The following is an 18,020-nucleotide window of genomic DNA, read 5'->3' on the forward strand; positions in this document are numbered from 1 at the left end:
GCCACAGACAAGAAACGGCCCAAGGTTCTAGGTTACACATGACGAGGTGGCCGAGTGGTTAAGGCGATGGACTGCTAATCCATTGTGCTCTGCACGCATGGGTTCGAATCCCATCCTCGTCGGTAGTTTAGTTCGTAATCAATGTAAACGTGCTTAACATAAAGCATTTCATGGCACAAAGGTCTTGTACACATAGAAAAAAAGGCACTGTCAACCTGGACCTAGACATTCTACCTCCCTTCCATGCCCCCTCCTCGGCCCAATCCACAGCTCTCCCCTCTGCACTCAGTCAGACCCACCCTGTCCCACTTTTGTACTCCCCTCTGTCCACAGCTTTAACTTCTGTGCGAGCCGCCCCCCCCCCCCCAATACCCCCCAGCTCCAGCCCCCGCATTCCTGTTACGCCCTGCACTGCCCCCTGCACCCACTCTGCACTTGACTGGGTTGCAAAGGATGTGCACCACGTGAGGCGCTGTGGCTTAGTTGGTGAAAGCGCCTGTCTAGTAAACAGGAGATCCTGAGTTCAAATCTCAGCAGTGCCTGCCGTGGAGTCTTTCCATTTATAACGTTTTCAGTTTTGCGCAAGCTTAATGGCAGCCTTGAGTCTCCCAAGCGTGGTAGGTTTCCAACCCAGTGCTAGCTTGAGGGAAGACCTTGCCTCCAAAGATTTGAAAAATTCTCACAAAGAGCTATCCCCCAAGTGGGGCGCTGTGGCTTAGTTGGTGAAAGCGCCTGTCTAGTAAACAGGAGATCCTGAGTTCAAATCTCAGCAGTGCCTGCCGTGGAGTCCATCCATTTCTAACATTTTCAGTATTGCGCAAGCTGAATGTCACCCCTCAGTCTCCCAAGCGTGGTAGCCCACCGACCCAGCGCTGGACCCAGGCAAGACCCTGCCTCCAACGACTTGAAAAATTCCCACTGTACATATCAGCCTATCAGGCTAAAGATCAGTCCCGGGTGCCCTTTTGAATGCAGGGGACTTATTCTTTGGAGGGAGCCCGCCTTCCCATCAACATTCTGGAGCACAGGACAATTCAGGCCTCCCTTCAATGTTGCATACCTCTTCTTCTGTGAGAACCTCAGATGGGAATCCAGTTGGACAATGCCATGGCTATGGCCTACGTCAATCACCAAGGGGGTCACCGAAGGTGGTGCCTCTCAGAAGGAAGCATATTGCCCCAGGAGGACGTGGTGCTCAGACATACTCAGTCTCCTGGCTGACTCTCCGTGCGCCCTCCCAGATTGCCGCAATCTGGCTAAGCCCTTCTCAAAAGCCACAGACAAGAAACGGCCCAAGGTTCTAGGTTACACATGACGAGGTGGCCGAGTGGTTAAGGCGATGGACTGCTAATCCATTGTGCTCTGCACGCATGGGTTCGAATCCCATCCTCGTCGGTAGTTTAGTTCGTAATCAATGTAAACGTGCTTAACGTAAAGCATTTCATGGCACAAAGGTCTTGTACACATAGAAAAAAAGGCACTGTCAACCTGGACCTAGACATTCTACCTCCCTTCCATGCCCCCTCCTCGGCCCAATCCACAGCTCTCCCCTCTGCACTCAGTCAGACCCACCCTGTCCCACTTTTGTACTCCCCTCTGTCCACAGCTTTAACTTCTGTGCGAGCCGCCCCCCCCCCCCCCCCCAATACCCCCCAGCTCCAGCCCCCGCATTCCTGTTACGCCCTGCACTGCCCCCTGCACCCACTCTGCACTTGACTGGGTTGCAAAGGATGTGCACCACGTGAGGCGCTGTGGCTTAGTTGGTGAAAGCGCCTGTCTAGTAAACAGGAGATCCTGAGTTCAAATCTCAGCAGTGCCTGCCGTGGAGTCTTTCCATTTATAACGTTTTCAGTTTTGCGCAAGCTTAATGGCAGCCTTGAGTCTCCCAAGCGTGGTAGGTTTCCAACCCAGTGCTAGCTTGAGGGAAGACCTTGCCTCCAAAGATTTGAAAAATTCTCACAAAGAGCTATCCCCCAAGTGGGGCGCTGTGGCTTAGTTGGTGAAAGCGCCTGTCTAGTAAACAGGAGATCCTGAGTTCAAATCTCAGCAGTGCCTGCCGTGGAGTCCATCCATTTCTAACATTTTCAGTATTGCGCAAGCTGAATGTCACCCCTCAGTCTCCCAAGCGTGGTAGCCCACCGACCCAGCGCTGGACCCAGGCAAGACCCTGCCTCCAACGACTTGAAAAATTCCCACTGTACATATCAGCCTATCAGGCTAAAGATCAGTCCTGGGTGCCCTTTTGAATGCAGGGGACTTATTCTTTGGAGGGAGCCCGCCTTCCCATCAACATTCTGGAGCACAGGACAATTCAGGCCTCCCTTCAATGTTGCATACCTCTTCTTCTGTGAGAACCTCAGATGGGAATCCAGTTGGACAATGCCATGGCTATGGCCTACGTCAATCACCAAGGGGGTCACCGAAGGTGGTGCCTCTCAGAAGGAAGCATATTGCCCCAGGAGGACGTGGTGCTCAGACATACTCAGTCTCCTGGCTGACTCTCCGTGCGCCCTCCCAGATTGCCGCAATCTGGCTAAGCCCTTCTCAAAAGCCACAGACAAGAAACGGCCCAAGGTTCTAGGTTACACATGACGAGGTGGCCGAGTGGTTAAGGCGATGGACTGCTAATCCATTGTGCTCTGCACGCATGGGTTCGAATCCCATCCTCGTCGGTAGTTTAGTTCGTAATCAATGTAAACGTGCTTAACGTAAAGCATTTCATGGCACAAAGGTCTTGTACACATAGAAAAAAAGGCACTGTCAACCTGGACCTAGACATTCTACCTCCCTTCCATGCCCCCTCCTCGGCCCAATCCACAGCTCTCCCCTCTGCACTCAGTCAGACCCACCCTGTCCCACTTTTGTACTCCCCTCTGTCCACAGCTTTAACTTCTGTGCGAGCCGCCCCCCCCCCCCCCCCAATACCCCCCAGCTCCAGCCCCCGCATTCCTGTTACGCCCTGCACTGCCCCCTGCACCCACTCTGCACTTGACTGGGTTGCAAAGGATGTGCACCACGTGAGGCGCTGTGGCTTAGTTGGTGAAAGCGCCTGTCTAGTAAACAGGAGATCCTGAGTTCAAATCTCAGCAGTGCCTGCCGTGGAGTCTTTCCATTTATAACGTTTTCAGTTTTGCGCAAGCTTAATGGCAGCCTTGAGTCTCCCAAGCGTGGTAGGTTTCCAACCCAGTGCTAGCTTGAGGGAAGACCTTGCCTCCAAAGATTTGAAAAATTCTCACAAAGAGCTATCCCCCAAGTGGGGCGCTGTGGCTTAGTTGGTGAAAGCGCCTGTCTAGTAAACAGGAGATCCTGAGTTCAAATCTCAGCAGTGCCTGCCGTGGAGTCCATCCATTTCTAACATTTTCAGTATTGCGCAAGCTGAATGTCACCCCTCAGTCTCCCAAGCGTGGTAGCCCACCGACCCAGCGCTGGACCCAGGCAAGACCCTGCCTCCAACGACTTGAAAAATTCCCACTGTACATATCAGCCTATCAGGCTAAAGATCAGTCCCGGGTGCCCTTTTGAATGCAGGGGACTTATTCTTTGGAGGGAGCCCGCCTTCCCATCAACATTCTGGAGCACAGGACAATTCAGGCCTCCCTTCAATGTTGCATACCTCTTCTTCTGTGAGAACCTCAGATGGGAATCCAGTTGGACAATGCCATGGCTATGGCCTACGTCAATCACCAAGGGGGTCACCGAAGGTGGTGCCTCTCAGAAGGAAGCATATTGCCCCAGGAGGACGTGGTGCTCAGACATACTCAGTCTCCTGGCTGACTCTCCGTGCGCCCTCCCAGATTGCCGCAATCTGGCTAAGCCCTTCTCAAAAGCCACAGACAAGAAACGGCCCAAGGTTCTAGGTTACACATGACGAGGTGGCCGAGTGGTTAAGGCGATGGACTGCTAATCCATTGTGCTCTGCACGCATGGGTTCGAATCCCATCCTCGTCGGTAGTTTAGTTCGTAATCAATGTAAACGTGCTTAACGTAAAGCATTTCATGGCACAAAGGTCTTGTACACATAGAAAAAAAGGCACTGTCAACCTGGACCTAGACATTCTACCTCCCTTCCATGCCCCCTCCTCGGCCCAATCCACAGCTCTCCCCTCTGCACTCAGTCAGACCCACCCTGTCCCACTTTTGTACTCCCCTCTGTCCACAGCTTTAACTTCTGTGCGAGCCGCCCCCCCCCCCCAATACCCCCCAGCTCCAGCCCCCGCATTCCTGTTATGCCCTGCACTGCCCCCTGCACCCACTCTGCACTTGACTGGGTTGCAAAGGATGTGCACCACGTGAGGCGCTGTGGCTTAGTTGGTGAAAGCGCCTGTCTAGTAAACAGGAGATCCTGAGTTCAAATCTCAGCAGTGCCTGCCGTGGAGTCTTTCCATTTATAACGTTTTCAGTTTTGCGCAAGCTTAATGGCAGCCTTGAGTCTCCCAAGCGTGGTAGGTTTCCAACCCAGTGCTAGCTTGAGGGAAGACCTTGCCTCCAAAGATTTGAAAAATTCTCACAAAGAGCTATCCCCCAAGTGGGGCGCTGTGGCTTAGTTGGTGAAAGCGCCTGTCTAGTAAACAGGAGATCCTGAGTTCAAATCTCAGCAGTGCCTGCCGTGGAGTCCATCCATTTCTAACATTTTCAGTATTGCGCAAGCTGAATGTCACCCCTCAGTCTCCCAAGCGTGGTAGCCCACCGACCCAGCGCTGGACCCAGGCAAGACCCTGCCTCCAACGACTTGAAAAATTCCCACTGTACATATCAGCCTATCAGGCTAAAGATCAGTCCTGGGTGCCCTTTTGAATGCAGGGGACTTATTCTTTGGAGGGAGCCCGCCTTCCCATCAACATTCTGGAGCACAGGACAATTCAGGCCTCCCTTCAATGTTGCATACCTCTTCTTCTGTGAGAACCTCAGATGGGAATCCAGTTGGACAATGCCATGGCTATGGCCTACGTCAATCACCAAGGGGGTCACCGAAGGTGGTGCCTCTCAGAAGGAAGCATATTGCCCCAGGAGGACGTGGTGCTCAGACATACTCAGTCTCCTGGCTGACTCTCCGTGCGCCCTCCCAGATTGCCGCAATCTGGCTAAGCCCTTCTCAAAAGCCACAGACAAGAAACGGCCCAAGGTTCTAGGTTACACATGACGAGGTGGCCGAGTGGTTAAGGCGATGGACTGCTAATCCATTGTGCTCTGCACGCATGGGTTCGAATCCCATCCTCGTCGGTAGTTTAGTTCGTAATCAATGTAAACGTGCTTAACGTAAAGCATTTCATGGCACAAAGGTCTTGTACACATAGAAAAAAAGGCACTGTCAACCTGGACCTAGACATTCTACCTCCCTTCCATGCCCCCTCCTCGGCCCAATCCACAGCTCTCCCCTCTGCACTCAGTCAGACCCACCCTGTCCCACTTTTGTACTCCCCTCTGTCCACAGCTTTAACTTCTGTGCGAGCCGCCCCCCCCCCCCCCCAATACCCCCCAGCTCCAGCCCCCGCATTCCTGTTACGCCCTGCACTGCCCCCTGCACCCACTCTGCACTTGACTGGGTTGCAAAGGATGTGCACCACGTGAGGCGCTGTGGCTTAGTTGGTGAAAGCGCCTGTCTAGTAAACAGGAGATCCTGAGTTCAAATCTCAGCAGTGCCTGCCGTGGAGTCTTTCCATTTATAACGTTTTCAGTTTTGCGCAAGCTTAATGGCAGCCTTGAGTCTCCCAAGCGTGGTAGGTTTCCAACCCAGTGCTAGCTTGAGGGAAGACCTTGCCTCCAAAGATTTGAAAAATTCTCACAAAGAGCTATCCCCCAAGTGGGGCGCTGTGGCTTAGTTGGTGAAAGCGCCTGTCTAGTAAACAGGAGATCCTGAGTTCAAATCTCAGCAGTGCCTGCCGTGGAGTCCATCCATTTCTAACATTTTCAGTATTGCGCAAGCTGAATGTCACCCCTCAGTCTCCCAAGCGTGGTAGCCCACCGACCCAGCGCTGGACCCAGGCAAGACCCTGCCTCCAACGACTTGAAAAATTCCCACTGTACATATCAGCCTATCAGGCTAAAGATCAGTCCTGGGTGCCCTTTTGAATGCAGGGGACTTATTCTTTGGAGGGAGCCCGCCTTCCCATCAACATTCTGGAGCACAGGACAATTCAGGCCTCCCTTCAATGTTGCATACCTCTTCTTCTGTGAGAACCTCAGATGGGAATCCAGTTGGACAATGCCATGGCTATGGCCTACGTCAATCACCAAGGGGGTCACCGAAGGTGGTGCCTCTCAGAAGGAAGCATATTGCCCCAGGAGGACGTGGTGCTCAGACATACTCAGTCTCCTGGCTGACTCTCCGTGCGCCCTCCCAGATTGCCGCAATCTGGCTAAGCCCTTCTCAAAAGCCACAGACAAGAAACGGCCCAAGGTTCTAGGTTACACATGACGAGGTGGCCGAGTGGTTAAGGCGATGGACTGCTAATCCATTGTGCTCTGCACGCATGGGTTCGAATCCCATCCTCGTCGGTAGTTTAGTTCGTAATCAATGTAAACGTGCTTAACGTAAAGCATTTCATGGCACAAAGGTCTTGTACACATAGAAAAAAAGGCACTGTCAACCTGGACCTAGACATTCTACCTCCCTTCCATGCCCCCTCCTCGGCCCAATCCACAGCTCTCCCCTCTGCACTCAGTTAGACCCACCCTGTCCCACTTTTGTACTCCCCTCTGTCCACAGCTTTAACTTCTGTGCGAGCCGCCCCCCCCCCCCCAATACCCCCCAGCTCCAGCCCCCGCATTCCTGTTACGCCCTGCACTGCCCCCTGCACCCACTCTGCACTTGACTGGGTTGCAAAGGATGTGCACCACGTGAGGCGCTGTGGCTTAGTTGGTGAAAGCGCCTGTCTAGTAAACAGGAGATCCTGAGTTCAAATCTCAGCAGTGCCTGCCGTGGAGTCTTTCCATTTATAACGTTTTCAGTTTTGCGCAAGCTTAATGGCAGCCTTGAGTCTCCCAAGCGTGGTAGGTTTCCAACCCAGTGCTAGCTTGAGGGAAGACCTTGCCTCCAAAGATTTGAAAAATTCTCACAAAGAGCTATCCCCCAAGTGGGGCGCTGTGGCTTAGTTGGTGAAAGCGCCTGTCTAGTAAACAGGAGATCCTGAGTTCAAATCTCAGCAGTGCCTGCCGTGGAGTCCATCCATTTCTAACATTTTCAGTATTGCGCAAGCTGAATGTCACCCCTCAGTCTCCCAAGCGTGGTAGCCCACCGACCCAGCGCTGGACCCAGGCAAGACCCTGCCTCCAACGACTTGAAAAATTCCCACTGTACATATCAGCCTATCAGGCTAAAGATCAGTCCTGGGTGCCCTTTTGAATGCAGGGGACTTATTCTTTGGAGGGAGCCCGCCTTCCCATCAACATTCTGGAGCACAGGACAATTCAGGCCTCCCTTCAATGTTGCATACCTCTTCTTCTGTGAGAACCTCAGATGGGAATCCAGTTGGACAATGCCATGGCTATGGCCTACGTCAATCACCAAGGGGGTCACCGAAGGTGGTGCCTCTCAGAAGGAAGCATATTGCCCCAGGAGGACGTGGTGCTCAGACATACTCAGTCTCCTGGCTGACTCTCCGTGCGCCCTCCCAGATTGCCGCAATCTGGCTAAGCCCTTCTCAAAAGCCACAGACAAGAAACGGCCCAAGGTTCCAGGTTACACATGACGAGGTGGCCGAGTGGTTAAGGCGATGGACTGCTAATCCATTGTGCTCTGCACGCATGGGTTCGAATCCCATCCTCGTCGGTAGTTTAGTTCGTAATCAATGTAAACGTGCTTAACGTAAAGCATTTCATCGCACAAAGGTCTTGTACACATAGAAAAAAAGGCACTGTCAACCTGGACCTAGACATTCTACCTCCCTTCCATGCCCCCTCCTCGGCCCAATCCACAGCTCTCCCCTCTGCACTCAGTCAGACCCACCCTGTCCCACTTTTGTACTCCCCTCTGTCCACAGCTTTAACTTCTGTGCGAGCCGCCCCCCCCCCCCCCCCAATACCCCCCAGCTCCAGCCCCCGCATTCCTGTTACGCCCTGCACTGCCCCCTGCACCCACTCTGCACTTGACTGGGTTGCAAAGGATGTGCACCACGTGAGGCGCTGTGGCTTAGTTGGTGAAAGCGCCTGTCTAGTAAACAGGAGATCCTGAGTTCAAATCTCAGCAGTGCCTGCCGTGGAGTCTTTCCATTTATAACGTTTTCAGTTTTGCGCAAGCTTAATGGCAGCCTTGAGTCTCCCAAGCGTGGTAGGTTTCCAACCCAGTGCTAGCTTGAGGGAAGACCTTGCCTCCAAAGATTTGAAAAATTCTCACAAAGAGCTATCCCCCAAGTGGGGCGCTGTGGCTTAGTTGGTGAAAGCGCCTGTCTAGTAAACAGGAGATCCTGAGTTCAAATCTCAGCAGTGCCTGCCGTGGAGTCCATCCATTTCTAACATTTTCAGTATTGCGCAAGCTGAATGTCACCCCTCAGTCTCCCAAGCGTGGTAGCCCACCGACCCAGCGCTGGACCCAGGCAAGACCCTGCCTCCAACGACTTGAAAAATTCCCACTGTACATATCAGCCTATCAGGCTAAAGATCAGTCCTGGGTGCCCTTTTGAATGCAGGGGACTTATTCTTTGGAGGGAGCCCGCCTTCCCATCAACATTCTGGAGCACAGGACAATTCAGGCCTCCCTTCAATGTTGCATACCTCTTCTTCTGTGAGAACCTCAGATGGGAATCCAGTTGGACAATGCCATGGCTATGGCCTACGTCAATCACCAAGGGGGTCACCGAAGGTGGTGCCTCTCAGAAGGAAGCATATTGCCCCAGGAGGACGTGGTGCTCAGACATACTCAGTCTCCTGGCTGACTCTCCGTGCGCCCTCCCAGATTGCCGCAATCTGGCTAAGCCCTTCTCAAAAGCCACAGACAAGAAACGGCCCAAGGTTCTAGGTTACACATGACGAGGTGGCCGAGTGGTTAAGGCGATGGACTGCTAATCCATTGTGCTCTGCACGCATGGGTTCGAATCCCATCCTCGTCGGTAGTTTAGTTCGTAATCAATGTAAACGTGCTTAACGTAAAGCATTTCATGGCACAAAGGTCTTGTACACATAGAAAAAAAGGCACTGTCAACCTGGACCTAGACATTCTACCTCCCTTCCATGCCCCCTCCTCGGCCCAATCCACAGCTCTCCCCTCTGCACTCAGTCAGACCCACCCTGTCCCACTTTTGTACTCCCCTCTGTCCACAGCTTTAACTTCTGTGCGAGCCGCCCCCCCCCCCCCCCAATACCCCCCAGCTCCAGCCCCCGCATTCCTGTTACGCCCTGCACTGCCCCCTGCACCCACTCTGCACTTGACTGGGTTGCAAAGGATGTGCACCACGTGAGGCGCTGTGGCTTAGTTGGTGAAAGCGCCTGTCTAGTAAACAGGAGATCCTGAGTTCAAATCTCAGCAGTGCCTGCCGTGGAGTCTTTCCATTTATAACGTTTTCAGTTTTGCGCAAGCTTAATGGCAGCCTTGAGTCTCCCAAGCGTGGTAGGTTTCCAACCCAGTGCTAGCTTGAGGGAAGACCTTGCCTCCAAAGATTTGAAAAATTCTCACAAAGAGCTATCCCCCAAGTGGGGTGCTGTGGCTTAGTTGGTGAAAGCGCCTGTCTAGTAAACAGGAGATCCTGAGTTCAAATCTCAGCAGTGCCTGCCGTGGAGTCCATCCATTTCTAACATTTTCAGTATTGCGCAAGCTGAATGTCACCCCTCAGTCTCCCAAGCGTGGTAGCCCACCGACCCAGCGCTGGACCCAGGCAAGACCCTGCCTCCAACGACTTGAAAAATTCCCACTGTACATATCAGCCTATCAGGCTAAAGATCAGTCCTGGGTGCCCTTTTGAATGCAGGGGACTTATTCTTTGGAGGGAGCCCGCCTTCCCATCAACATTCTGGAGCACAGGACAATTCAGGCCTCCCTTCAATGTTGCATACCTCTTCTTCTGTGAGAACCTCAGATGGGAATCCAGTTGGACAATGCCATGGCTATGGCCTACGTCAATCACCAAGGGGGTCACCGAAGGTGGTGCCTCTCAGAAGGAAGCATATTGCCCCAGGAGGACGTGGTGCTCAGACATACTCAGTCTCCTGGCTGACTCTCCGTGCGCCCTCCCAGATTGCCGCAATCTGGCTAAGCCCTTCTCAAAAGCCACAGACAAGAAACGGCCCAAGGTTCTAGGTTACACATGACGAGGTGGCCGAGTGGTTAAGGCGATGGACTGCTAATCCATTGTGCTCTGCACGCATGGGTTCGAATCCCATCCTCGTCGGTAGTTTAGTTCGTAATCAATGTAAACGTGCTTAACGTAAAGCATTTCATGGCACAAAGGTCTTGTACACATAGAAAAAAAGGCACTGTCAACCTGGACCTAGACATTCTACCTCCCTTCCATGCCCCCTCCTCGGCCCAATCCACAGCTCTCCCCTCTGCACTCAGTCAGACCCACCCTGTCCCACTTTTGTACTCCCCTCTGTCCACAGCTTTAACTTCTGTGCGAGCCGCCCCCCCCCCCCCCCAATACCCCCCAGCTCCAGCCCCCGCATTCCTGTTACGCCCTGCACTGCCCCCTGCACCCACTCTGCACTTGACTGGGTTGCAAAGGATGTGCACCACGTGAGGCGCTGTGGCTTAGTTGGTGAAAGCGCCTGTCTAGTAAACAGGAGATCCTGAGTTCAAATCTCAGCAGTGCCTGCCGTGGAGTCTTTCCATTTATAACGTTTTCAGTTTTGCGCAAGCTTAATGGCAGCCTTGAGTCTCCCAAGCGTGGTAGGTTTCCAACCCAGTGCTAGCTTGAGGGAAGACCTTGCCTCCAAAGATTTGAAAAATTCTCACAAAGAGCTATCCCCCAAGTGGGGCGCTGTGGCTTAGTTGGTGAAAGCGCCTGTCTAGTAAACAGGAGATCCTGAGTTCAAATCTCAGCAGTGCCTGCCGTGGAGTCCATCCATTTCTAACATTTTCAGTATTGCGCAAGCTGAATGTCACCCCTCAGTCTCCCAAGCGTGGTAGCCCACCGACCCAGCGCTGGACCCAGGCAAGACCCTGCCTCCAACGACTTGAAAAATTCCCACTGTACATATCAGCCTATCAGGCTAAAGATCAGTCCCGGGTGCCCTTTTGAATGCAGGGGACTTATTCTTTGGAGGGAGCCCGCCTTCCCATCAACATTCTGGAGCACAGGACAATTCAGGCCTCCCTTCAATGTTGCATACCTCTTCTTCTGTGAGAACCTCAGATGGGAATCCAGTTGGACAATGCCATGGCTATGGCCTACGTCAATCACCAAGGGGGTCACCGAAGGTGGTGCCTCTCAGAAGGAAGCATATTGCCCCAGGAGGACGTGGTGCTCAGACATACTCAGTCTCCTGGCTGACTCTCCGTGCGCCCTCCCAGATTGCCGCAATCTGGCTAAGCCCTTCTCAAAAGCCACAGACAAGAAACGGCCCAAGGTTCTAGGTTACACATGACGAGGTGGCCGAGTGGTTAAGGCGATGGACTGCTAATCCATTGTGCTCTGCACGCATGGGTTCGAATCCCATCCTCGTCGGTAGTTTAGTTCGTAATCAATGTAAACGTGCTTAACGTAAAGCATTTCATGGCACAAAGGTCTTGTACACATAGAAAAAAAGGCACTGTCAACCTGGACCTAGACATTCTACCTCCCTTCCATGCCCCCTCCTCGGCCCAATCCACAGCTCTCCCCTCTGCACTCAGTCAGACCCACCCTGTCCCACTTTTGTACTCCCCTCTGTCCACAGCTTTAACTTCTGTGCGAGCCGCCCCCCCCCCCCCCAATACCCCCCAGCTCCAGCCCCCGCATTCCTGTTACGCCCTGCACTGCCCCCTGCACCCACTCTGCACTTGACTGGGTTGCAAAGGATGTGCACCACGTGAGGCGCTGTGGCTTAGTTGGTGAAAGCGCCTGTCTAGTAAACAGGAGATCCTGAGTTCAAATCTCAGCAGTGCCTGCCGTGGAGTCTTTCCATTTATAACGTTTTCAGTTTTGCGCAAGCTTAATGGCAGCCTTGAGTCTCCCAAGCGTGGTAGGTTTCCAACCCAGTGCTAGCTTGAGGGAAGACCTTGCCTCCAAAGATTTGAAAAATTCTCACAAAGAACTATCCCCCAAGTGGGGCGCTGTGGCTTAGTTGGTGAAAGCGCCTGTCTAGTAAACAGGAGATCCTGAGTTCAAATCTCAGCAGTGCCTGCCGTGGAGTCCATCCATTTCTAACATTTTCAGTATTGCGCAAGCTGAATGTCACCCCTCAGTCTCCCAAGCGTGGTAGCCCACCGACCCAGCGCTGGACCCAGGCAAGACCCTGCCTCCAACGACTTGAAAAATTCCCACTGTACATATCAGCCTATCAGGCTAAAGATCAGTCCTGGGTGCCCTTTTGAATGCACGGGACTTATTCTTTGGAGGGAGCCCGCCTTCCCATCAACATTCTGGAGCACAGGACAATTCAGGCCTCCCTTCAATGTTGCATACCTCTTCTTCTGTGAGAACCTCAGATGGGAATCCAGTTGGACAATGCCATGGCTATGGCCTACGTCAATCACCAAGGGGGTCACCGAAGGTGGTGCCTCTCAGAAGGAAGCATATTGCCCCAGGAGGACGTGGTGCTCAGACATACTCAGTCTCCTGGCTGACTCTCCGTGCGCCCTCCCAGATTGCCGCAATCTGGCTAAGCCCTTCTCAAAAGCCACAGACAAGAAACGGCCCAAGGTTCTAGGTTACACATGACGAGGTGGCCGAGTGGTTAAGGCGATGGACTGCTAATCCATTGTGCTCTGCACGCATGGGTTCGAATCCCATCCTCGTCGGTAGTTTAGTTCGTAATCAATGTAAACGTGCTTAACGTAAAGCATTTCATGGCACAAAGGTCTTGTACACATAGAAAAAAAGGCACTGTCAACCTGGACCTAGACATTCTACCTCCCTTCCATGCCCCCTCCTCGGCCCAATCCACAGCTCTCCCCTCTGCACTCAGTCAGACCCACCCTGTCCCACTTTTGTACTCCCCTCTGTCCACAGCTTTAACTTCTGTGCGAGCCGCCCCCCCCCCCCCCCCCCAATACCCCCCAGCTCCAGCCCCCGCATTCCTGTTACGCCCTGCACTGCCCCCTGCACCCACTCTGCACTTGACTGGGTTGCAAAGGATGTGCACCACGTGAGGCGCTGTGGCTTAGTTGGTGAAAGCGCCTGTCTAGTAAACAGGAGATCCTGAGTTCAAATCTCAGCAGTGCCTGCCGTGGAGTCTTTCCATTTATAACGTTTTCAGTTTTGCGCAAGCTTAATGGCAGCCTTGAGTCTCCCAAGCGTGGTAGGTTTCCAACCCAGTGCTAGCTTGAGGGAAGACCTTGCCTCCAAAGATTTGAAAAATTCTCACAAAGAGCTATCCCCCAAGTGGGGCGCTGTGGCTTAGTTGGTGAAAGCGCCTGTCTAGTAAACAGGAGATCCTGAGTTCAAATCTCAGCAGTGCCTGCCGTGGAGTCCATCCATTTCTAACATTTTCAGTATTGCGCAAGCTGAATGTCACCCCTCAGTCTCCCAAGCGTGGTAGCCCACCGACCCAGCGCTGGACCCAGGCAAGACCCTGCCTCCAACGACTTGAAAAATTCCCACTGTACATATCAGCCTATCAGGCTAAAGATCAGTCCTGGGTGCCCTTTTGAATGCAGGGGACTTATTCTTTGGAGGGAGCCCGCCTTCCCATCAACATTCTGGAGCACAGGACAATTCAGGCCTCCCTTCAATGTTGCATACCTCTTCTTCTGTGAGAACCTCAGATGGGAATCCAGTTGGACAATGCCATGGCTATGGCCTACGTCAATCACCAAGGGGGTCACCGAAGGTGGTGCCTCTCAGAAGGAAGCATATTGCCCCAGGAGGACGTGGTGCTCAGACATACTCAGTCTCCTGGCTGACTCTCCGTGCGCCCTCCCAGATTGCCGCAATCTGGCTAAGCCCTTCTCAAAAGCCACAGACAAGAAACGGCCCAAGGTTCTAGGTTACACATGACGAGGTGGCCGAGTGGTTAAGGCGATGGACTGCTAATCCATTGTGCTCTGCACGCATGGGTTCGAATCCCATCCTCGTCGGTAGTTTAGTTCGTAATCAATGTAAACGTGCTTAACGTAAAGCATTTCATGGCACAAAGGTCTTGTACACATAGAAAAAAAGGCACTGTCAACCTGGACCTAGACATTCTACCTCCCTTCCATGCCCCCTCCTCGGCCCAATCCACAGCTCTCCCCTCTGCACTCAGTCAGACCCACCCTGTCCCACTTTTGTACTCCCCTCTGTCCACAGCTTTAACTTCTGTGCGAGCCGCCCCCCCCCCCCCCAATACCCCCCAGCTCCAGCCCCCGCATTCCTGTTACGCCCTGCACTGCCCCCTGCACCCACTCTGCACTTGACTGGGTTGCAAAGGATGTGCACCACGTGAGGCGCTGTGGCTTAGTTGGTGAAAGCGCCTGTCTAGTAAACAGGAGATCCTGAGTTCAAATCTCAGCAGTGCCTGCCGTGGAGTCTTTCCATTTATAACGTTTTCAGTTTTGCGCAAGCTTAATGGCAGCCTTGAGTCTCCCAAGCGTGGTAGGTTTCCAACCCAGTGCTAGCTTGAGGGAAGACCTTGCCTCCAAAGATTTGAAAAATTCTCACAAAGAGCTATCCCCCAAGTGGGGTGCTGTGGCTTAGTTGGTGAAAGCGCCTGTCTAGTAAACAGGAGATCCTGAGTTCAAATCTCAGCAGTGCCTGCCGTGGAGTCCATCCATTTCTAACATTTTCAGTATTGCGCAAGCTGAATGTCACCCCTCAGTCTCCCAAGCGTGGTAGCCCACCGACCCAGCGCTGGACCCAGGCAAGACCCTGCCTCCAACGACTTGAAAAATTCCCACTGTACATATCAGCCTATCAGGCTAAAGATCAGTCCTGGGTGCCCTTTTGAATGCAGGGGACTTATTCTTTGGAGGGAGCCCGCCTTCCCATCAACATTCTGGAGCACAGGACAATTCAGGCCTCCCTTCAATGTTGCATACCTCTTCTTCTGTGAGAACCTCAGATGGGAATCCAGTTGGACAATGCCATGGCTATGGCCTACGTCAATCACCAAGGGGGTCACCGAAGGTGGTGCCTCTCAGAAGGAAGCATATTGCCCCAGGAGGACGTGGTGCTCAGACATACTCAGTCTCCTGGCTGACTCTCCGTGCGCCCTCCCAGATTGCCGCAATCTGGCTAAGCCCTTCTCAAAAGCCACAGACAAGAAACGGCCCAAGGTTCTAGGTTACACATGACGAGGTGGCCGAGTGGTTAAGGCGATGGACTGCTAATCCATTGTGCTCTGCACGCATGGGTTCGAATCCCATCCTCGTCGGTAGTTTAGTTCGTAATCAATGTAAACGTGCTTAACGTAAAGCATTTCATGGCACAAAGGTCTTGTACACATAGAAAAAAGGCACTGTCAACCTGGACCTAGACATTCTACCTCCCTTCCATGCCCCCTCCTCGGCCCAATCCACAGCTCTCCCCTCTGCACTCAGTCAGACCCACCCTGTCCCACTTTTGTACTCCCCTCTGTCCACAGCTTTAACTTCTGTGCGAGCCGCCCCCCCCCCCCCCCCCAATACCCCCCAGCTCCAGCCCCCGCATTCCTGTTACGCCCTGCACTGCCCCCTGCACCCACTCTGCACTTGACTGGGTTGCAAAGGATGTGCACCACGTGAGGCGCTGTGGCTTAGTTGGTGAAAGCGCCTGTCTAGTAAACAGGAGATCCTGAGTTCAAATCTCAGCAGTGCCTGCCGTGGAGTCTTTCCATTTATAACGTTTTCAGTTTTGCGCAAGCTTAATGGCAGCCTTGAGTCTCCCAAGCGTGGTAGGTTTCCAACCCAGTGCTAGCTTGAGGGAAGACCTTGCCTCCAAAGATTTGAAAAATTCTCACAAAGAGCTATCCCCCAAGTGGGGCGCTGTGGCTTAGTTGGTGAAAGCGCCTGTCTAGTAAACAGGAGATCCTGAGTTCAAATCTCAGCAGTGCCTGCCGTGGAGTCCATCCATTTCTAACATTTTCAGTATTGCGCAAGCTGAATGTCACCCCTCAGTCTCCCAAGCGTGGTAGCCCACCGACCCAGCGCTGGACCCAGGCAAGACCCTGCCTCCAACGACTTGAAAAATTCCCACTGTACATATCAGCCTATCAGGCTAAAGATCAGTCCTGGGTGCCCTTTTGAATGCAGGGGACTTATTCTTTGGAGGGAGCCCGCCTTCCCATCAACATTCTGGAGCACAGGACAATTCAGGCCTCCCTTCAATGTTGCATACCTCTTCTTCTGTGAGAACCTCAGATGGGAATCCAGTTGGACAATGCCATGGCTATGGCCTACGTCAATCACCAAGGGGGTCACCGAAGGTGGTGCCTCTCAGAAGGAAGCATATTGCCCCAGGAGGACGTGGTGCTCAGACATACTCAGTCTCCTGGCTGACTCTCCGTGCGCCCTCCCAGATTGCCGCAATCTGGCTAAGCCCTTCTCAAAAGCCACAGACAAGAAACGGCCCAAGGTTCTAGGTTACACATGACGAGGTGGCCGAGTGGTTAAGGCGATGGACTGCTAATCCATTGTGCTCTGCACGCATGGGTTCGAATCCCATCCTCGTCGGTAGTTTAGTTCGTAATCAATGTAAACGTGCTTAACGTAAAGCATTTCATGGCACAAAGGTCTTGTACACATAGAAAAAAAGGCACTGTCAACCTGGACCTAGACATTCTACCTCCCTTCCATGCCCCCTCCTCGGCCCAATCCACAGCTCTCCCCTCTGCACTCAGTCAGACCCACCCTGTCCCACTTTTGTACTCCCCTCTGTCCACAGCTTTAACTTCTGTGCGAGCCGCCCCCCCCCCCCCCCCAATACCCCCCAGCTCCAGCCCCCGCATTCCTGTTACGCCCTGCACTGCCCCCTGCACCCACTCTGCACTTGACTGGGTTGCAAAGGATGTGCACCACGTGAGGCGCTGTGGCTTAGTTGGTGAAAGCGCCTGTCTAGTAAACAGGAGATCCTGAGTTCAAATCTCAGCAGTGCCTGCCGTGGAGTCTTTCCATTTATAACGTTTTCAGTTTTGCGCAAGCTTAATGGCAGCCTTGAGTCTCCCAAGCGTGGTAGGTTTCCAACCCAGTGCTAGCTTGAGGGAAGACCTTGCCTCCAAAGATTTGAAAAATTCTCACAAAGAGCTATCCCCCAAGTGGGGCGCTGTGGCTTAGTTGGTGAAAGCGCCTGTCTAGTAAACAGGAGATCCTGAGTTCAAATCTCAGCAGTGCCTGCCGTGGAGTCCATCCATTTCTAACATTTTCAGTATTGCGCAAGCTGAATGTCACCCCTCAGTCTCCCAAGCGTGGTAGCCCACCGACCCAGCGCTGGACCCAGGCAAGACCCTGCCTCCAACGACTTGAAAAATTCCCACTGTACATATCAGCCTATCAGGCTAAAGATCAGTCCCGGGTGCCCTTTTGAATGCAGGGGACTTATTCTTTGGAGGGAGCCCGCCTTCCCATCAACATTCTGGAGCACAGGACAATTCAGGCCTCCCTTCAATGTTGCATACCTCTTCTTCTGTGAGAACCTCAGATGGGAATCCAGTTGGACAATGCCATGGCTATGGCCTACGTCAATCACCAAGGGGGTCACCGAAGGTGGTGCCTCTCAGAAGGAAGCATATTTCCCCAGGAGGACGTGGTGCTCAGACATACTCAGTCTCCTGGCTGACTCTCCGTGCGCCCTCCCAGATTGCCGCAATCTGGCTAAGCCCTTCTCAAAAGCCACAGACAAGAAACGGCCCAAGGTTCTAGGTTACACATGACGAGGTGGCCGAGTGGTTAAGGCGATGGACTGCTAATCCATTGTGCTCTGCACGCATGGGTTCGAATCCCATCCTCGTCGGTAGTTTAGTTCGTAATCAATGTAAACGTGCTTAACGTAAAGCATTTC

At 53.1% G+C, this 18,020-nt stretch overlaps 41 non-coding genes across 41 annotated transcripts; all 41 read left to right on the forward strand.

The window, feature by feature from the left end:
* The first annotated feature begins 40 nt into the window (after positions 1 to 40).
* On the forward strand, positions 41 to 122 carry TRNAS-GCU (transfer RNA serine (anticodon GCU)). The gene has a single exon. It is a non-coding gene; the product is annotated as a tRNA-Ser (tRNA).
* A 346-nt stretch (positions 123 to 468) lies between these two features.
* Positions 469 to 542, forward strand: TRNAT-AGU (transfer RNA threonine (anticodon AGU)). Its single transcript has one exon. It is a non-coding gene; the product is annotated as a tRNA-Thr (tRNA).
* A 162-nt stretch (positions 543 to 704) lies between these two features.
* TRNAT-AGU (transfer RNA threonine (anticodon AGU)) lies at positions 705 to 778 on the forward strand. Its single transcript has one exon. It is a non-coding gene; the product is annotated as a tRNA-Thr (tRNA).
* Positions 779 to 1,313: 535 nt separating this feature from the next.
* On the forward strand, positions 1,314 to 1,395 carry TRNAS-GCU (transfer RNA serine (anticodon GCU)). The gene has a single exon. It is a non-coding gene; the product is annotated as a tRNA-Ser (tRNA).
* Positions 1,396 to 1,745: 350 nt separating this feature from the next.
* On the forward strand, positions 1,746 to 1,819 carry TRNAT-AGU (transfer RNA threonine (anticodon AGU)). The gene has a single exon. It is a non-coding gene; the product is annotated as a tRNA-Thr (tRNA).
* Positions 1,820 to 1,981: 162 nt separating this feature from the next.
* TRNAT-AGU (transfer RNA threonine (anticodon AGU)) lies at positions 1,982 to 2,055 on the forward strand. The gene has a single exon. It is a non-coding gene; the product is annotated as a tRNA-Thr (tRNA).
* A 535-nt stretch (positions 2,056 to 2,590) lies between these two features.
* TRNAS-GCU (transfer RNA serine (anticodon GCU)) lies at positions 2,591 to 2,672 on the forward strand. Its single transcript has one exon. It is a non-coding gene; the product is annotated as a tRNA-Ser (tRNA).
* A 349-nt stretch (positions 2,673 to 3,021) lies between these two features.
* TRNAT-AGU (transfer RNA threonine (anticodon AGU)) lies at positions 3,022 to 3,095 on the forward strand. Its single transcript has one exon. It is a non-coding gene; the product is annotated as a tRNA-Thr (tRNA).
* Positions 3,096 to 3,257: 162 nt separating this feature from the next.
* On the forward strand, positions 3,258 to 3,331 carry TRNAT-AGU (transfer RNA threonine (anticodon AGU)). The gene has a single exon. It is a non-coding gene; the product is annotated as a tRNA-Thr (tRNA).
* A 535-nt stretch (positions 3,332 to 3,866) lies between these two features.
* Positions 3,867 to 3,948, forward strand: TRNAS-GCU (transfer RNA serine (anticodon GCU)). Its single transcript has one exon. It is a non-coding gene; the product is annotated as a tRNA-Ser (tRNA).
* Positions 3,949 to 4,293: 345 nt separating this feature from the next.
* Positions 4,294 to 4,367, forward strand: TRNAT-AGU (transfer RNA threonine (anticodon AGU)). The gene has a single exon. It is a non-coding gene; the product is annotated as a tRNA-Thr (tRNA).
* A 162-nt stretch (positions 4,368 to 4,529) lies between these two features.
* Positions 4,530 to 4,603, forward strand: TRNAT-AGU (transfer RNA threonine (anticodon AGU)). Its single transcript has one exon. It is a non-coding gene; the product is annotated as a tRNA-Thr (tRNA).
* A 535-nt stretch (positions 4,604 to 5,138) lies between these two features.
* TRNAS-GCU (transfer RNA serine (anticodon GCU)) lies at positions 5,139 to 5,220 on the forward strand. The gene has a single exon. It is a non-coding gene; the product is annotated as a tRNA-Ser (tRNA).
* Positions 5,221 to 5,568: 348 nt separating this feature from the next.
* TRNAT-AGU (transfer RNA threonine (anticodon AGU)) lies at positions 5,569 to 5,642 on the forward strand. Its single transcript has one exon. It is a non-coding gene; the product is annotated as a tRNA-Thr (tRNA).
* A 162-nt stretch (positions 5,643 to 5,804) lies between these two features.
* Positions 5,805 to 5,878, forward strand: TRNAT-AGU (transfer RNA threonine (anticodon AGU)). The gene has a single exon. It is a non-coding gene; the product is annotated as a tRNA-Thr (tRNA).
* Positions 5,879 to 6,413: 535 nt separating this feature from the next.
* On the forward strand, positions 6,414 to 6,495 carry TRNAS-GCU (transfer RNA serine (anticodon GCU)). Its single transcript has one exon. It is a non-coding gene; the product is annotated as a tRNA-Ser (tRNA).
* Positions 6,496 to 6,841: 346 nt separating this feature from the next.
* On the forward strand, positions 6,842 to 6,915 carry TRNAT-AGU (transfer RNA threonine (anticodon AGU)). Its single transcript has one exon. It is a non-coding gene; the product is annotated as a tRNA-Thr (tRNA).
* Positions 6,916 to 7,077: 162 nt separating this feature from the next.
* TRNAT-AGU (transfer RNA threonine (anticodon AGU)) lies at positions 7,078 to 7,151 on the forward strand. Its single transcript has one exon. It is a non-coding gene; the product is annotated as a tRNA-Thr (tRNA).
* Positions 7,152 to 7,686: 535 nt separating this feature from the next.
* Positions 7,687 to 7,768, forward strand: TRNAS-GCU (transfer RNA serine (anticodon GCU)). The gene has a single exon. It is a non-coding gene; the product is annotated as a tRNA-Ser (tRNA).
* Positions 7,769 to 8,117: 349 nt separating this feature from the next.
* TRNAT-AGU (transfer RNA threonine (anticodon AGU)) lies at positions 8,118 to 8,191 on the forward strand. Its single transcript has one exon. It is a non-coding gene; the product is annotated as a tRNA-Thr (tRNA).
* A 162-nt stretch (positions 8,192 to 8,353) lies between these two features.
* Positions 8,354 to 8,427, forward strand: TRNAT-AGU (transfer RNA threonine (anticodon AGU)). The gene has a single exon. It is a non-coding gene; the product is annotated as a tRNA-Thr (tRNA).
* A 535-nt stretch (positions 8,428 to 8,962) lies between these two features.
* TRNAS-GCU (transfer RNA serine (anticodon GCU)) lies at positions 8,963 to 9,044 on the forward strand. The gene has a single exon. It is a non-coding gene; the product is annotated as a tRNA-Ser (tRNA).
* Positions 9,045 to 9,392: 348 nt separating this feature from the next.
* TRNAT-AGU (transfer RNA threonine (anticodon AGU)) lies at positions 9,393 to 9,466 on the forward strand. Its single transcript has one exon. It is a non-coding gene; the product is annotated as a tRNA-Thr (tRNA).
* Positions 9,467 to 10,237: 771 nt separating this feature from the next.
* TRNAS-GCU (transfer RNA serine (anticodon GCU)) lies at positions 10,238 to 10,319 on the forward strand. Its single transcript has one exon. It is a non-coding gene; the product is annotated as a tRNA-Ser (tRNA).
* A 348-nt stretch (positions 10,320 to 10,667) lies between these two features.
* Positions 10,668 to 10,741, forward strand: TRNAT-AGU (transfer RNA threonine (anticodon AGU)). The gene has a single exon. It is a non-coding gene; the product is annotated as a tRNA-Thr (tRNA).
* A 162-nt stretch (positions 10,742 to 10,903) lies between these two features.
* On the forward strand, positions 10,904 to 10,977 carry TRNAT-AGU (transfer RNA threonine (anticodon AGU)). The gene has a single exon. It is a non-coding gene; the product is annotated as a tRNA-Thr (tRNA).
* A 535-nt stretch (positions 10,978 to 11,512) lies between these two features.
* On the forward strand, positions 11,513 to 11,594 carry TRNAS-GCU (transfer RNA serine (anticodon GCU)). Its single transcript has one exon. It is a non-coding gene; the product is annotated as a tRNA-Ser (tRNA).
* A 347-nt stretch (positions 11,595 to 11,941) lies between these two features.
* On the forward strand, positions 11,942 to 12,015 carry TRNAT-AGU (transfer RNA threonine (anticodon AGU)). Its single transcript has one exon. It is a non-coding gene; the product is annotated as a tRNA-Thr (tRNA).
* A 162-nt stretch (positions 12,016 to 12,177) lies between these two features.
* TRNAT-AGU (transfer RNA threonine (anticodon AGU)) lies at positions 12,178 to 12,251 on the forward strand. Its single transcript has one exon. It is a non-coding gene; the product is annotated as a tRNA-Thr (tRNA).
* A 535-nt stretch (positions 12,252 to 12,786) lies between these two features.
* Positions 12,787 to 12,868, forward strand: TRNAS-GCU (transfer RNA serine (anticodon GCU)). The gene has a single exon. It is a non-coding gene; the product is annotated as a tRNA-Ser (tRNA).
* Positions 12,869 to 13,219: 351 nt separating this feature from the next.
* On the forward strand, positions 13,220 to 13,293 carry TRNAT-AGU (transfer RNA threonine (anticodon AGU)). Its single transcript has one exon. It is a non-coding gene; the product is annotated as a tRNA-Thr (tRNA).
* A 162-nt stretch (positions 13,294 to 13,455) lies between these two features.
* On the forward strand, positions 13,456 to 13,529 carry TRNAT-AGU (transfer RNA threonine (anticodon AGU)). The gene has a single exon. It is a non-coding gene; the product is annotated as a tRNA-Thr (tRNA).
* A 535-nt stretch (positions 13,530 to 14,064) lies between these two features.
* On the forward strand, positions 14,065 to 14,146 carry TRNAS-GCU (transfer RNA serine (anticodon GCU)). Its single transcript has one exon. It is a non-coding gene; the product is annotated as a tRNA-Ser (tRNA).
* Positions 14,147 to 14,493: 347 nt separating this feature from the next.
* On the forward strand, positions 14,494 to 14,567 carry TRNAT-AGU (transfer RNA threonine (anticodon AGU)). Its single transcript has one exon. It is a non-coding gene; the product is annotated as a tRNA-Thr (tRNA).
* A 771-nt stretch (positions 14,568 to 15,338) lies between these two features.
* TRNAS-GCU (transfer RNA serine (anticodon GCU)) lies at positions 15,339 to 15,420 on the forward strand. Its single transcript has one exon. It is a non-coding gene; the product is annotated as a tRNA-Ser (tRNA).
* A 349-nt stretch (positions 15,421 to 15,769) lies between these two features.
* On the forward strand, positions 15,770 to 15,843 carry TRNAT-AGU (transfer RNA threonine (anticodon AGU)). The gene has a single exon. It is a non-coding gene; the product is annotated as a tRNA-Thr (tRNA).
* A 162-nt stretch (positions 15,844 to 16,005) lies between these two features.
* TRNAT-AGU (transfer RNA threonine (anticodon AGU)) lies at positions 16,006 to 16,079 on the forward strand. The gene has a single exon. It is a non-coding gene; the product is annotated as a tRNA-Thr (tRNA).
* Positions 16,080 to 16,614: 535 nt separating this feature from the next.
* TRNAS-GCU (transfer RNA serine (anticodon GCU)) lies at positions 16,615 to 16,696 on the forward strand. Its single transcript has one exon. It is a non-coding gene; the product is annotated as a tRNA-Ser (tRNA).
* A 349-nt stretch (positions 16,697 to 17,045) lies between these two features.
* TRNAT-AGU (transfer RNA threonine (anticodon AGU)) lies at positions 17,046 to 17,119 on the forward strand. The gene has a single exon. It is a non-coding gene; the product is annotated as a tRNA-Thr (tRNA).
* A 162-nt stretch (positions 17,120 to 17,281) lies between these two features.
* TRNAT-AGU (transfer RNA threonine (anticodon AGU)) lies at positions 17,282 to 17,355 on the forward strand. The gene has a single exon. It is a non-coding gene; the product is annotated as a tRNA-Thr (tRNA).
* Positions 17,356 to 17,890: 535 nt separating this feature from the next.
* Positions 17,891 to 17,972, forward strand: TRNAS-GCU (transfer RNA serine (anticodon GCU)). The gene has a single exon. It is a non-coding gene; the product is annotated as a tRNA-Ser (tRNA).
* The last annotated feature ends 48 nt before the right edge of the window (positions 17,973 to 18,020 follow it).

The sequence above is a fragment of the Lithobates pipiens genome, unplaced genomic scaffold (assembly GCF_037356315.1).
Source record: "Lithobates pipiens isolate NorthernLeopardFrog02 unplaced genomic scaffold, aLitPip1_a1.2 Scaffold_8, whole genome shotgun sequence".
Lineage (NCBI taxonomy): Eukaryota > Metazoa > Chordata > Amphibia > Anura > Ranidae > Lithobates > Lithobates pipiens.